At 45.4% G+C, this 15,160-nt stretch overlaps 1 long non-coding RNA gene across 1 annotated transcript; it reads right to left on the bottom strand.

Annotated features, from left to right (window-relative positions):
- Positions 1-221: 221 nt before the first annotated feature.
- LOC148754790 (uncharacterized) lies at positions 222-6,752 on the bottom strand. Its single transcript, XR_016019826.1, has 2 exons — positions 6,645-6,752; positions 222-627 (listed from the first exon to the last, which is right to left on the bottom strand). It is a non-coding gene; the product is annotated as an uncharacterized LOC148754790 (long non-coding RNA).
- Positions 6,753-15,160: the final 8,408 nt, after the last annotated feature.

The raw sequence follows: 15,160 nt of genomic DNA, 5'->3' as shown, positions 1-15,160 counted from the left end.
GTCTTTTCTTGGCACACCTTATCTGCCATGCTTTATTTAAGTGTCATTTTCTCTGACTAGACCATGAGCCCTCCCAGGTCAGGACAGTATTGTGCCATTCAGCTTTGTGCCATCCTAACACAATAGCTGGACATAGCCGATCTCAATAAATATTGTCAAATGAAGAGGTCAGAGATGCCAAAGACAGGTAATTGGGCTAATGAATGAAACTGAACACTCAGTAAAGGAAAGGAGTTTATTTTTAAAACATTTTAAACAATCGGTCTGAAATGTTCTTCAGGGATCCTTTCCCATGTCATCTGAGGTTGGTGAATACGCACGGCTAAAAGAATAGCACATCGCCACTGTACATGGCATTTTCAGTTTGTATTAGTTTTCTGACTTCTTTTAGATGTAGCTGGCGTCTGTCTGACACATTTTAACCTCATAAGCAGCTTTGCAGGCTGATGGAAAAGAGCCGGCTCATGGGCCCCTAGTCGCTTATGCAGGAGTGCTGGGGTATCGTCATTCCACCTGAGCTCAGGTGACATCCACACAACATTTCTTAAGTGGAAAACTCAGTCATTCTTCCAGGTGTTTTGTCTGGGTTATGTTTTGCCTCTCCTTATCATGGGGTCCAGGAATATCCTGAAAGTAGATACAAAATGTTGAGATTGTGCCAAGACTGCTGAGCAGGGGACTGACTGTTTCCTTCACATCAGAACAACAGCCATAGTCTTAGTTTGGTCACTGCTTTCTTTCAGGGCAGCATTACTGTTGGATTTACTTTCCTTGTGAAAAATTAATGTCATAAATAGGACCATTCAAATGGGAAACTTTGTTGGAGGAGGCTATAGTTTTGATAACAGTTAGCATGATATCTCATGCATCAGAATCTTTAGGTTTCGACTTCTCCAGGTCTAGAAAGAATCCTAGACAGCCTAAGTTCAAGGTCTATTAGCTGCTGGAGTCTTAGCGAAGGAGGCTCAATTCCAGAACAGATTCAGTGGGCAGAACGTACTCTGTAAACCCAAGTCAAGAGTCTGGAAAATGGCTGGACAAGTGCTATGCCTTGCTTGGCGAAGCAGAGAGAATGAGAAGAAAAAATAAAGAGAAGATGAAGGCTGTTGTCAAATTCAGGAATAGATAAATAGAAAGAAAGGAAATATTTTACTGGTCTACAATTGAAGAAATATAGACTTGAGTAGATAGGGACTTCGGCAAATTTGTTCAGTCCTCTGGTTACGTAACTGGGGCACTTGAGGCTCAGAGGATGGCCAGGACTGCCCAAAATCACACAGCTTGTTAGAGACACACTTGGAATTGGAACTCAGGTCTCCTGGCTCCAGTGCTGGTAACAGGACACCATAAAGTAAGCAGAAACTTCTTTTACTAAGATCATCTGTGTTTATTTAGAGCCAGAGAGTCAAAGAAGAAAAAGCAATTTAATTAGTTATGATTCACCAACTGACCCTTAATTCCTTCTCCCCTTTCTTTCTCTAAGTCTTGCAAGAGGAAGAAACCCTAATCTTCTGCTTGTCTCCTGAGAGGAACCTGTAAAAACGCCCACCTCAGGGCTCATCAGAGCAACCTCTCAGAGAATAAGATTTTATCCCAATCTGTTGGTTTTTTCTGAAGCCTTTTTTTTTTCAAATTTTAGACATAGGACAATTCAAACATTTCTTAGGTAGCATATGCCTGTTTATCTGACTGGGTGACGATTACATTTTTGAGGAATTAGCTATATTCTCATGCCCCTCCCATCCCCAGCAGACAGACACATCCGGGATTTCCGTCTGCCCTGGGGCCCTTCCTCTCTAGTCCAAACAGCTGGGGCATAATCCCATCACTTGTTGCTTCCTAAGATGTCCATTCCCCCTGTCACCAGGGAGTAGCAGGGGACAGAGCTGGAAGAGTAACCAGGATCAGCGTATGAAGACTTTAAATGCTAGATGAAAGAGTTCTTTCTTGATCCTGTAGGCTGTGGGATGGCCAGAGGAGGTCTTTAAACGGGGAAAAGAAATCCATGATTAGATTTAGATTTAGTTTAGAAAAGACTATGGTTTAACTGTGGAGGATGGAGGTAGCAGAGAGAGTTCAGTGGCAGGGAAACCAATTGCCAGGCTGTTGGGATTGTCAGAGGGCGAGGTACTGATGTCTTGACCTTAGGCAGATCCATTAAGGATAAAAAGGAGATGGATTCAAGAGGAAGAAAAAAATAGAAGGGAGGCTTGGAAGGATCTATGATGAAGGGAGAGTGGAGGGGGCCATGAGGTAGGGGGCAGAAAGTGAGGGAGGGGAGGTGAAAGAAAATGAGAATTCTGGCCTGGGAGCTACAGCATACCTAGTAGCTGGGGTGGGCGGTCAAGGTGGGGGGTCAGAAAGGTGTGGCAGGATTGGGGCAGCGGGGGAGAGGGAATGATGAGTTTCACTTTGGGTGCATTGAGTTAAGGAGCTTGTGGAACATGCCCTATAGGGACCTGGAAATACAGATCTGGAATCACGGAGGAAATGCAGCTGAACATGCAGACTTGTAAGCCAAATGGTGAGAAAAGCCATAAGCATGAGGCTCAGATGGGTTTATGCCTAAATGAATGTCCAACACCCTAACTATAGTGTCTTTGTCTGAGGCTGCACTGTCTCTGTGTTAATCATTCTAAAGCACAACTCAGACTCAATTACCCTACTGATACACACAACCTTCTCTGGCTTTTTAAACGAAAAATGAAAGCCCTGTCAAGGCCCTTCATGACCTGGCCTCACCTTGCTCCACTAGAATTATTTCCTCACATGCAAATACCCCTACACTCCTTATAAATTAAACTGTTTTCGTGAATGTGCTTTAATGCTCATGCTCATTGTCTTCTGACTGCCTGGAATGCTTCTTCCATCTCTTCCTGTTGAAATCTTACACATTCTTCGAAGAAACAAAGGAAATCTTTCCTGGTCACCCTCATTGTCAGAGGGAGAGGTACTGATCTCTCCCTCTGAGATAAGAAAAGTAGTCTTTTGGTTCTTATATCTCTTAGTTTGAATTGTGATAATACTTTTGCTCTGTGACACCACTCTACCCACCACCAGAACACACCTGTGACCCGCCCTGGCTCCCAACACCTCCGTACCCTGTGTCTCAAGGAAGGGCAGCATGAGGAGGACAAATGGGTCCGATCTTGGCTTTTGACTTTCAAACATCAGGGATGTGGAGTTCCAAGAACCTGGACTTTGGACTTTGCCTTTTATATGATAAAGAATAGATCTAGAAGAACAGAGTAAGAACCAGGTTTCCTTACCCCCAGGTTAGATAAAGATTCTCCAGGCTGGGAGAGAGGGGAATTGGAGGGATGCGATGAAGGAGACAGATTTGTGGGGCTCAGGATGGGAGAACCAGGCTTAGAGGGACCATTCCGACAGAAGAGGAATTAGCCTCCAGTCGTCACGCAGGCTCTGCTCTTGTGGGCATTGGCTGGCACTGGAAGCCAGAGTGGTACCCGCAGACCACTCAGTCTCCATCCCAGCCAATGTCCATCCCGCCACCACATTGTGGTGTCATGGAGACACATGGCTGTCCTTCCTGTTAGACCGCTGCCGTGGGCCATCCATCAAGAAGCACTCCTGTCACTGCCCAGAGACTTCATATCATCCCTGTTGGTCTTGCCCCTGTGGACAACTCCCTTTCCAACAGCCTAGAACTCTCTTAAGCCCCAAGATGAAGTGTGCGATCCCAGATATCCAGAGGACGGCGGGTGATGTGAACTCTTCCTCACCCCATCTATACTCACCCCAACTATGACAGTACATGGACATAGTTCAGATGTCCCCCTTGTAGAAATACACTCCCTCCCATACTTATCTATTGCCATCCGATGAAAATCTTTCTTGTACTGTAGATATTTGTTACTGCTGGCATCTTCTGTTGGCTTCTCCAGAGGCACTCTCCTGTCTTCTCTGTCTGCTGTTTTCCCCAGAAGCTGGTTAGTGTGGGCTTTAGGCCTTTGGGCCTCCTGTTGGGTTCAGCCCAATGGGGTCCCTGGCAGGAAACTGCAGGGAGGGGAGAATGAGGGCAGGGCATTTATTCCCTGGCTGCCTGCCTCTCTGCTTGGTTGTCCTCCCAAGGGAGACCTTCCTGAGCTCTTCTCTCCTGAATTCCTGTAACCTTTCCCTTCTCAGTTCCTCCACAACGGGGTGGTAACAACCTTTCTGTTACCAGCCTCATCGCGATATTGCACTTAACTCTTGCTTTCCACAATCACCCTGCCTATGTCTTCATAACCTGGGCCTCTGTTAAGCCTCCTTGAATTATGCTAATTTGGATGTGAGATCTCTTTTCTGCGGGAACCCTGTGCCACGTTATGTTTTCCAAGGACAGTAAAAACAGTATCTCCCATCCCACGTGCTCTTCTTACATGACCTTGACAGTTCTCCCTTCATAGGAAGTGACACTGTGACTTCTGAACTAGTCCTAAAAAATGATACGGTTTCTACTGATTCTCTTGGGACATGCACCTTGGGAGCCCTGAGCTGTTATGTAAACCGTGTGTACTCATGCTGCCATGCTGTGAGGAAGTCCAAGCTGGTCTGTGCAGAGAGAAAACGTGGAGAGGCCCTGGGACTACATGAAGAGAGAGATTCCTGGCCAAGCCCCAGCTGCTTTAGCATCCCCGATCTGACTGCAACTACAGCAGAGGCTGGAGCCAGAATTACCCAGCGGAACCCTTCCTGAATTCCTGTCCCACAGATACTGTGAAAGATACTAAAATGATTGTTGTTTTAAGCTGCTAAAATTGGAGTGAATCGTTATTTGGCAATAAATTACTAGGACAGACCCTGACAGATATGTTACATAAACATCTCTTCCTTCTGAGCTGTGAGTTTCCTGTCGTGAAGGGATCGTGCCTTATTATATTCCCTAGAGCAATGATCACACAACAGTCCATTCATGAATATGTGTGAATGGGTCCAAAGGATGTGGCTAATTTGAGTTTTGATCCTCAAGGAAGATTGGAGTGTTCTGCTCACCTGGGAAATCAGAACATGGAGAACACTGCATTTCTGAGCACGTGAAGGCAGACTATGGATTCTGCTTCTTGAACTTAAAAATATGCCTCTTTGAACCCCAGTGACCAGGAGCAGATTTTCCTCAGATTTAAGATAGTCTTTTAAAATAAGAGTTGCATTGAGAAGTAGAACACTAATTGTGCTAAAGTGAGATCATGGACTTTCCCAAAGACTTATCGAAAGCTCCGCTCTAAATGTGGTCTCCTTGTTTTCTCTCATTGGTGTGTGTATGTGTTTTGTCACTTCAAGACTAGAAACAGAACTGTCCCAAGCTGGGAAATGGAGTTAGATGTGGGAAAAGAGGCCACTGCTTGGATAACGTTCCTGAGATGATGGGTTTGAAAAGTGCGTGTGCCAGAAATTTCCTGGAAGGTTTATTTTTGCTGAGTTTTAAGCTTGACTTCAGACCAGTAGAGCTCCCGGAGAATGCCAGTTTGTTGAAACATGTAGAAAGCCAGCTGTCCCTAGAAATGCGGTTCTCTCTTGCCAGCTGAGAGTTTTGTGGTCTGGCTAGCCTTTGTGCCTGAACACTTAACTTTTAAAGCACATCGTAAGGAAAGGTCAGGGAAACGTTGTGTTGTCCAGATGCAGGGCTGATAGGACTTTATCTAGACCAGTGCCTCTCCCCGCCGGGAGCTTGTGAAAAGGCAGATTCCGACTCAGACATCTGGAGGGGAGCTGAGACGCTGCATTCTCACCTGCTCCCAGGTGCAGCCCATGTGGGTCCACCGACTGCACTTTGAGGAGCCGCCTTCTGGAGGACCTGGCTGACCCACCTCCATTGGGCAATCCTCCCATTGGGGCTCAAAGTTGTTCTTTCTTTTTCTTTTTCTTTTTTTTTTTTTTTTTTTAATTTCAGGAATCTTCTAGTGAAACGAAAATGCCCTTGGTTTGGGAAGGGATAACCTGAATTTGGTCAGTAAATGTCACTGCTATTTAAAATAAAAATTGATCATAATAACAACTAAAATTATTCTTGAAATTTACCCTTTGCTGGGCTCCATGCTAAAGGCTTTGCGTGTTGTATCAACTCCTCTAATCCTTACAATCACCTGTGAGGTGGGTCTCATTGTGCCCTTCTACAGATGAGGAAACCGAGGCAAGGAACAGTTAAGTTCCTTGCCCAAGGTTCAACAGCTGACGTGGAGCAGTGCTGAGATTGGCTGTCCGACACTGGCACCCCAGATTCTGAGGAGGAGGACACAGGATACCCCTGTACGTAGCAGGAGGGTCAGCTCCTAGAGGTGGCAGGAGCAGATATGATGGGTCAGCCTCACCAACCTCTGTATTTCCAGAGACAGTGTGGCTACATGTGTAGCCTAAAGTGATACTATTTTGTCCACATTGACCTATTCACACCATTTCTTTATTTAGTGTTTCCTGAACATGCTGTGATGTACCAGCCCCTGCATTAGGCGATAGGATAACCCAGCAGAATAAGCCTTATCCCTGATTCAGAGTTTCCTAGAGGAGGTTGAACTGCATCAGTGCCGGGGTGACAGAAACAAAATCATGCAACCACAGGCTGCTAATCTCATTGCCATTTTCATGACCCCGGAATAGACACTTTCACATGCTAAAGTTTCAAAGTCTCTTCCCCAAACACTTACCTCTCTCAAGGATTTATTTGGTGCCTTGGTGGCCTCTTGGTTGACACCCTTTGCTCATTTCTGTCTGTCTTTGCTTATGCTGTGTCTTCCTTCTAAAGTACCTTTCAGCCCCTTCCCTTTTGTTTAAATCCTACCCCAGGGACAGGCCACTTCCTCCACAAAAGCTTTTTAGATCCCCCAGCAACCCGAGTCACATGGGCCTGCACTCATCTAGGGTGACCAGTTGTCCCAGTTTGCCCAGACCTGAAGAATTTCCTGGGGTATTGCATTTCTATTGCTGCATAACAAATCACCACAAACTTAGCAGCTCAGACAACACCCATATTAGCTTACAGAGCTGTAGGTTGGAGTCCAGGCTGGTTTTTCTGCTCAGAGTCTCAAAGCCTGAAATTCAGGTGTCCCCCAGTCTGAGTTCTCATCTGGAGGCTCTGGCTAAAAATCCCTTTCCAAGCTCACTCAGATGGTTGGCAGAATTCAGTTTCTTATAGTGTAGGGCTGAGGTCCCCATTTCCTTGCCAGCTGTCAGCTGGAGGCCACTCAGCTCCTAGAGGCCACTTTATTCCTTGCTATGTGACTCCCTCCATCTTCAAAGCCTCCTTAAATTCTCTTGTGCTTCAAATCTCTGACTTCTCCCTTTCCAACCTCCAGATTTAAAGGGCTCCTCTGATAAGGTCAGGCCCACCCAGCTAATTTCTCTATCTTAAAGTCAATTTACACCTGCAAAATCCTTTTACAACAACAGCTACATTTAATGTTTCATTGAAAAATTTGGTGAAGCTGTGGATACAGCAGGGACCAGGAATTTTAGGAGTCATCCTAGAATTCTGCCCACACCATCTGGGATGAATGACGCTTGGTGCTAAAACGGGGAGAGTCCTGGGCAAGCTGGGAGTTGTTGGCACTCTGTTAGCAAGTTCAGCAGGGCGGTCAGTGCTTATTCGTCACTTGTCTTCACTTCTGACCCTAACCCACGGCTCTGCACATAATAGGTTCTTGGTTAGATGCACTGTATCTGCGTGACAAGGCAGCTGATGCTTTTCTATATGCATCGGTGCCATGCAGTGTTGGGACAAGTGGGCATATTGGCTAAGACTGTGGGGGGCACCAAGACAGCAAACCTGGATTCAAATTCTAATGTACCAGCTTTGTGATCTTTGACTAGACAAACTCTCGGAGCCTCAGTTTTCTTTTTTCCTTCTGTAAAATGGGGATGGTAATCGTGTTGCTATGAAATCATGTATAATAAGCATTGAACTCAAGGCCTAGTGTATAGTAAGCACCCAGCGAAACCAGTTATTGCTATTATTACCATACCTGAGGCTGTTGAGGGCGAGCAAACAGGTGTTGCCTCTGGTGCCATATCGAGGCAAGATGCACAGGTAAGGGGTTTGTGTCTGACCATTCATAGTGCCCAGAGCTCGGAATAATAAACAGAAGGGTTTTCCTGCAGTGATGTCCTGACCAACCTAGGTAACTGAGCTCTACTCTGAAAATTCCTTTGGTAATTTAGTACGAGAAACACATCTTCCTTCAATTTAAAGCTTTTGGGTGGTACAGCACTACAGATGTTAAATATTTTCTGTGTGTGACTCCAGAGGATAGGGGGTGGGTCGGTAATTCTGAATCCTTTGAACATCTTAGCGGCCTGTCTGGATGAAAGGTGCATGTTGAATGTGGCATTTTATGAAATTAAAAGAAAACAATTTTCTGCTAAAGCAGCTGTAGGGTCTCTGCAGACCAGAGGGATGTCTCGAAGCAGTCAGTGTACCTCAGGGCACGGGGCCTGTTGGGAAACATCTGGAACCTGCACATCTAACTCCAATACAGCAAGTCAAGTATAAAGTTGTTTATTGAGGCATTCCTCCATTTCAGGACATTTCCTTGAAAAAAGAATAAGGCCTTCTGGTGCAAACTCGTGCCATGAAAAGTGTACGAAAGGGGGTTTTATTGTTTTAATTAAAATAATTTCAACTTTGAATGATTCTTTACAAAACAACACACAGACACAAACAAAAGCCATCCAAACATCCCCTTCTCCCCTTCCTCCTTCTAAAGTACACAGCTTTAGCTTTAAAGGGGGACTTACTGCCTTTGTCCTGGATCCAGCAAACCAGGTGGCCACACAATCAGCAAACCAGTAACAATTACAGACATTACAATTTTCTACTTCGCTGCCATAAACAAACACTGAGCAATGGGGCAGAGAAGGCCTGGAACATCAGCAACGTGAATAGAAAAGGAATACAAACAGAGTGGTGTCCCCAGATTTCCACTAGGCCTCAGGCAGCTCCCATGCTAAATAAATAAATAAGTAAATAAAGCTTCCTGCCTTCCTCCTCCTTCCTTCAGCACAAATGTACCAATGAAGGACCCCTAATACCTGAGCTCAGTGGAGCTTAGCGAACTGTAACAGGCCCAAACAGGCGCCGCTGTGACCTCCACAATAAATCACGTTAATAAATCATCAGGAGCTAGAGACTTCCCTTCGCTCCCTGCCACTCCTACGCCGCCTTGAGATTATATTCAAGGGTTTGAAGTTGAGAGGAAATTTTTTTTATTACCTTTTCAATTTCATTTATTTATGTGGATTGTATTTCCCATCATGGGCATTACGTTTTGGAATCTTCTTAAATCTCTAAGCTATCCTGCTTTCCTTTTCCATATTACTTAAAAGAAAGTTCCCTCTCCAAAAGACTTTGATGTAATTTATAGTAACCTTTTTAGTGGTTGTCTCTGGGCCAGAAAGGACTTCAGAGTTCATTCACGTCCAGTGATTACCTAACAGTAATGTGAAATGATAACAAGCTAGTTATCAGCACCAGCCTGGAAGTTCCTGGACCTATGGAATCAGAATCTGGGGATTGGCCCAGAAAGTGTTTTTAAATGCCCTGCCACTCATCCTTCCCTTTGTGAATCTGATGTGGTTTATTGGTGGTTTATTGGTGACTCCTGAGAACCGCAGGAGGTCTAAATCTACTCCCCCACCCCATTACCCCCAATTTACAGATGTGAAAACTGAGTTCCAGAAAGAGATAATGATCTGTCCAACGTCATCTGATAAGTTAGTGGCAGGGGTCTCCTGACTATGTCCAAAACTGTTTCCATGGCCTGTCAATCCCCTGAAAAGTTCTCCTCATCGGCCCACTGAGGCCTGGGACATTTCCCTAGCAACTGTGTGCATATCAGTTGTGACTCCAGGGCCCAGGAAGGGACCATGACTGGGAGGGCCAGCATACTTTGAATTTACAGGGAAGTTGACTCTCTTGGCAGCTACATTCACATCACTGAAACCTCACTCAGAAGAAACTCAGTTCCTTGCCCAACTCACTCCATCTGGCTCAGTGTCCTCCTCTGATCATTGCTCTTGTCTGATGCGTTTGTCCAAGACTGGTCCTTGTAGCTGAATGTGACATTCTCAATTCTCCCTCTCTCCCTTCCTCCCTTTCTTCCTTCCTTTCCTTTTAAAGAAGAGAAAGCAGTTATTTTCTTTAGCCACTAATCCTGCGAGTATTTTTATGCACTGGCACTTCATGAGCGTCCGCAGAGCTGAGTGGCAGAGTCTCGAGGCCGAGTGCAGACAGCACCTCTGTGCCCGGGCACTGCCTCCTACCCTGCCCTTGTTGGGGACATCAGTTGAGGGCAGCTGTATGCCATGGATTGGTGCCTCCTTTTCTTACTAAAAAGCAAAACACAAAGTTTTAATCAATCTGTCATCACTCTTCAGTTTGTCACTGCAGTCTGCGGGGCAGTTTTCAACTCTAACGTTCACGAGAAATAGTTCAGACGTAATTTAGAAAACCGGAGATCTTACTTAGTACTATTTCTCTTTTTCATCACCTTCTCTCTTTCCCCTTCTTTTTCTTTTCTCTCCTTTCTTCCTCTCAGCCTTTTTGTTTCTTTTCTTCATCTTCCACTGTCATTTGCCTCCTTCTCTTTCTTGTCCCCCATCGTCCTCCTCCTCCTCCTCCTCTTCCTCCTCCTCATCATCATCATTTCCTACCCTAGACCTGGCACACAGAAGAAAGAGGAGAAGGGGGATGGGAGGAGAAGAAGAAATTGGTGAATGAATGAATCCCAGAGTATAATTATGATTATCACAGCTCCGGCTCGGGCACCTGAGTGGAGGTCTGGGATGGTGTCCTCCACAATTGAACTGCTTAAGCAATGGGCTTTTTTTCTGGAACTCCCTCCTGACGCATTCCATTTGGTGTGGGGATGCTAAGTAAAGGTTAGCGTTCATTTTGAGAGGAGATTGATTTGATAATCTCGATACTGAGCCAAAATTCTCTTCTCCCTCTCCTACCACTGAATCTCAGAGATTGTTTTTTATTTCTGCACTACACGGACCTCAGCTGCAGCTTGAGGGGTAGGAACATACTCAAATAAAACCCACCAACTTCTACCCCAAGCCAATTTCTTCTCTCACTAGCTATTTTTTGAAGCATCACAATTTTGTAACCTGGGGTCATCCTACATTCCGTGCCGTGCTGAGCCAGATTGCAGACTGAGGCACAAGAGGGGGTGGCCAAGGCCACATCACGCACAGAGGTGAGAGCCGAGACTTTCGTCAGGAGACAGCCAGGGCCTGCACAAGTCATATTGCTTTTTGTTGAATTTTTAAAAATCTACACAATACATAAACATTTTTTTAATTTTAAAAAATTTGAGCAACATGTAAATTTAGAGTTAAAAGCAAAAGCCTCTCTCCCCCCACCCCACCCCCACCCCCGCCACCTCCTTTCATTTGTCCCTACGCCAACCCCAATCTTATTCACCCTCTTCTACTCCCAGATGACACCTCTGTCAATGGTTTGGGTATATCCTTCCAGAAATTACAGGTATGCATTTGTACACTTATGAATATATATTTGCTCTATGTTTGTAGAAAAAACAACTAGAAGTGGAATCGGTGGGCTGAAGGGTATGCATACTTTTATTTACACAGAAACTGAGAGGGTTCGGGTCAGTAGCTGTTTGCCAGCTACCATGGAAGTCCTTGAGTCCATTGATATATTTGCCTATTCCTGCACCAATAAGAAATATTGTTCTAAACGGCCTAGCTGGATAGTAAGTTGTGATGTTTGCTGAGATAAGCCTCTCTTCGTTATTCCTGTTCAAAATTCTCTTAACTATTTTTTTACATTGTCTCTCTCAGATGAAGTTTGTGCAAAAAACTCTGATTTCTAGATGGCTAATTTCATCCTTTGCTGAAAAGAATATACCATCCCTTCCTGAGGCAGATCTGTGACCAGGTCTACTAGCCATTCTTTAGGTCAGTTATCTGAGCTAACTAGTTAGAACCAAGAATAAAGTGGCAATGGCGAATAAAAATATGCGACTGCAGTGCTGGGGGACAAGGGTGTACGGAAAGAGGCACTTCTCCGCCTGCTGTGCCCCATTTTACAAATGAGAACACTTGGATCCAGGGAAGACCACACAGAGAGCGGGTAGCAGATGGGGAGACGGGCCTCAAGGCTGCTGCCCTTCAACCCAGAGCAGCACGCCCCACACCCACCTGCCCCAGATCAGGTGGCCTGTGTGTCCTGGTGCTTTTGCGATGGGCACGGCCCTTTACAGCTTTCAGGGCACATTTGAGCTGATTATTTCATGTGCCCTGCCTGCTCACAGACGTAGTAAAGAGAGGTGAGATGGTGGTGGAAAGTGTCTGAGTCAATAAGTGTCCCCTCAGGCACTTCTGGAGACATTATTCTTTAGAAGATCACCCTTATCCTGCTATATTTTCGTCAGACCGCTATCATTAGCTGGGATATTATTTATTTATTTCTCTTTACCATCTGTCACGCCCTCCCTCCCCCAGAATAGGAGGTCCATGGGAGCAGGGATATTGTTTTGTTAGTGACTATATCCCCATGTGCCTAGAACAATGCCTGGCACATAGTAGCTGCTCAGTAAATGTTTGTTTTGTGACTGGGTGCCCTGAGTGAGACTTTAGTTTGGCTGCAATAACAGAATACCATAGACCGAGTGGCTTATATAAACAACAGAGTTTATTTCTCATAGTTCTGGGGGCTGGGAGTTCAAGATCAAGGCACCAGCAGATTCGATGTCTGGTAAGGGCCTGTTTCCTGGTTATCAGATGGCCATCTTCTCACTGTGTCCTCATAGGGTGGAAAGAGCGAGGGAGCTTTCCCAGGTCCCTTTCCTAAGGACACTAATCCCATCATGGGGGCTCTACCCTCATGATTTAGTCACCCCTAAGTCCCCACCTCCTAATACCATCACATTGGGGGTTAGGGTTTTAACATATGAATTTTGGGGAGAAATAAACATTCAGATTATAACAGCGACTGAGGGAAGCTCTTGTGGGTTTGTAGCCTGTTTCTCTAGGGAGAGGAAGAAGTTGACAGCAGTCAGTGCCACAGCCCTGTTGAGGTGGGAGTTAGGGCAGGGTGTGGAGACCAACGGAGGGTGAGGGCACAGTCTCAGGACTCTTGGTACCAGGGCACAAAGACCTCAGACAAATAGCCCTCAGGAATTTAAACCATTCTTTTCATCATTCATTGGATTGCTTCCCCAAACCTCCAAATGCTAAGATTGTGTATGATCTTTGGACCTTTTTTTTTCGTAACCTTAAAGCTGAGTGAACAAAAACAATGGAGCTTGCCCCGGAAGACGATTGGAAGTTGCATCTGGCCATCTCACCTAAGTCCATCAGGCTGTTTAGAAGTGAAGGAGGAAATATATCATGGAGCGGTATTGACAAGTGTTGGTTGACTAAGAGTTCGGCCAAGTTCAGAGGATTTTTGACACACATGGCTTGCCACCCTCTTCTCAGGACCAGCAAAGAGGAACTGCAAATATCTCATCCCTTCACTAAGCCTTTGTCTCCTCATCTGGAATTGGGTGACAACTAGCTTGCAGTGCTGGAGGGTGTAGCGAGCTGGTGAGTATGGAAGTGCCTTGCAGACTAGTAGGTGCAGTACAAGTGCAGTCTTGTTTTCATTATGACAGGATCTGAATTCTGCATGGTAAAGGTAGCATATACCAGCGGCAGGATAATTTATTGAGGTATCCATTTGGACTTTGTTCTTACTGTATTTCTCCCTCTCATCTAAGTAGTTAGACCTTTGGGTTTCTCTGTTTAAGGACTCTTTGGGGCACAGAATTGAAAACTGTAGTTCTTCAAGATTATTCTCTCTCACTTTCTGTCCAGGCTTTAGAGGACATTGTGCTAACAGGGGTAGGCAGCCGGGAGGCTGGGAGGCAGAAGGTGAGGGGATGGGAAAGTGGGCTGGAGAGGTTTTCCCAGACCTAAAAGAGAAGTGGTTTGGGGTTTCAGGCCCTTCCTTCCTTCCTTCCTTCTTAGGGTCCCAGGGCAGAAGCAGAGCTTTGGTGGGCCCAGTAACTGCCATCTTCTGCAGAGGCTGTGGCCCAGGAGCAGGTGAGCTGCTGGCCTATAGGGCTGTGAGGACATGAATAACCAGAGGCCCTTATAGCTGCCTCACGTCCACACCCTGGGCCCTTCCAGAGCTCCAGGTAGTGGTGCAGCTGCAGCTTCCAGGATGAGCCCCATTCACTCATGACTGACTGGGTGAATGTCTCCACCAACCCAATGAACTGATGCTCTTAATCAGAATTAATTCGCTTTTAGAAAACGTGACATTTCTGTCATGCTTTCCATGGTGCAATAAGACCCATTTAACTGCTCCACATAAAACACAATTTCTAATAAATACCCTTGGACAAAAATGTTAGGTAAATAACAACACCTGGAAAAGACATGTCCTGAAAGAAAAGTAGAAAGCAGGAAATCACTGTTTCATTTTTGCCTCTGGTACTAATAGCTCTGTGACCTTAAACCAGTCATTTCCTCTATCTGTGCCTCCATTTATTTATTGTTCAATGAAGGGAACTGGAGTAAATTCCTGGTCCATGTTACTGCAGATTTGGAATGGATTTGGGAAGCCCAAAATAGTCATGAGACCATATTCTTAACTAAGGATATAGTTTAGAAACTTTCAACACTGTTCATATTTCTACTTCGAAAATAATTGACTTCAGAAAAGCAGTTTCTGCAATTGCAGAAGACAGACCAAATGAGTGTGACGTTCTGTTACCTGCTAAAGCAACACTTGTTCATGCACTTGTGGTTTCTCTGTCAGGATTTGGCTCTTCGTGGTAATGCGCACGTCTTGGGATTTTCATTTTAAAAAAGAAAAACGCCTTTGGAAAAAAAAAAAACGACACGCAATCCTTCCATAACTGGGCTCGTCTTTCACCGGGGCTGGAGCAGTGTAAACAGGACCGCATGAAGCTCCATGTTTATGTTTTTTCAATGACTTCCAGATCAAATTTGCTGTGTTTACAAGATGGAGACACTTTTTCTAACCGCTGGCATTGCGAATTCAAAGGCGGGGAGGGACGCCCCAGCTGGGCTGTCTGCTCCGAGTTATCCCGTGTCTCTGATGAAGGCTCCGTGGCTGCCCCGGCAGGACGAGTGTCCAGCTCAGCAGCTGCTTGTAGACACTGGTTTTTCATACTTAAATCGAATCAAG

This window comes from Rhinolophus sinicus, chromosome 17, assembly GCF_057876585.1.
Source record: "Rhinolophus sinicus isolate RSI-liver-muscle chromosome 17, RSI-T2T, whole genome shotgun sequence".
Classification (NCBI taxonomy): domain Eukaryota; kingdom Metazoa; phylum Chordata; class Mammalia; order Chiroptera; family Rhinolophidae; genus Rhinolophus; species Rhinolophus sinicus.
Note: the sequence above shows the minus strand (reverse complement) of the source record. Positions and strands in the feature narration are given on the sequence as shown.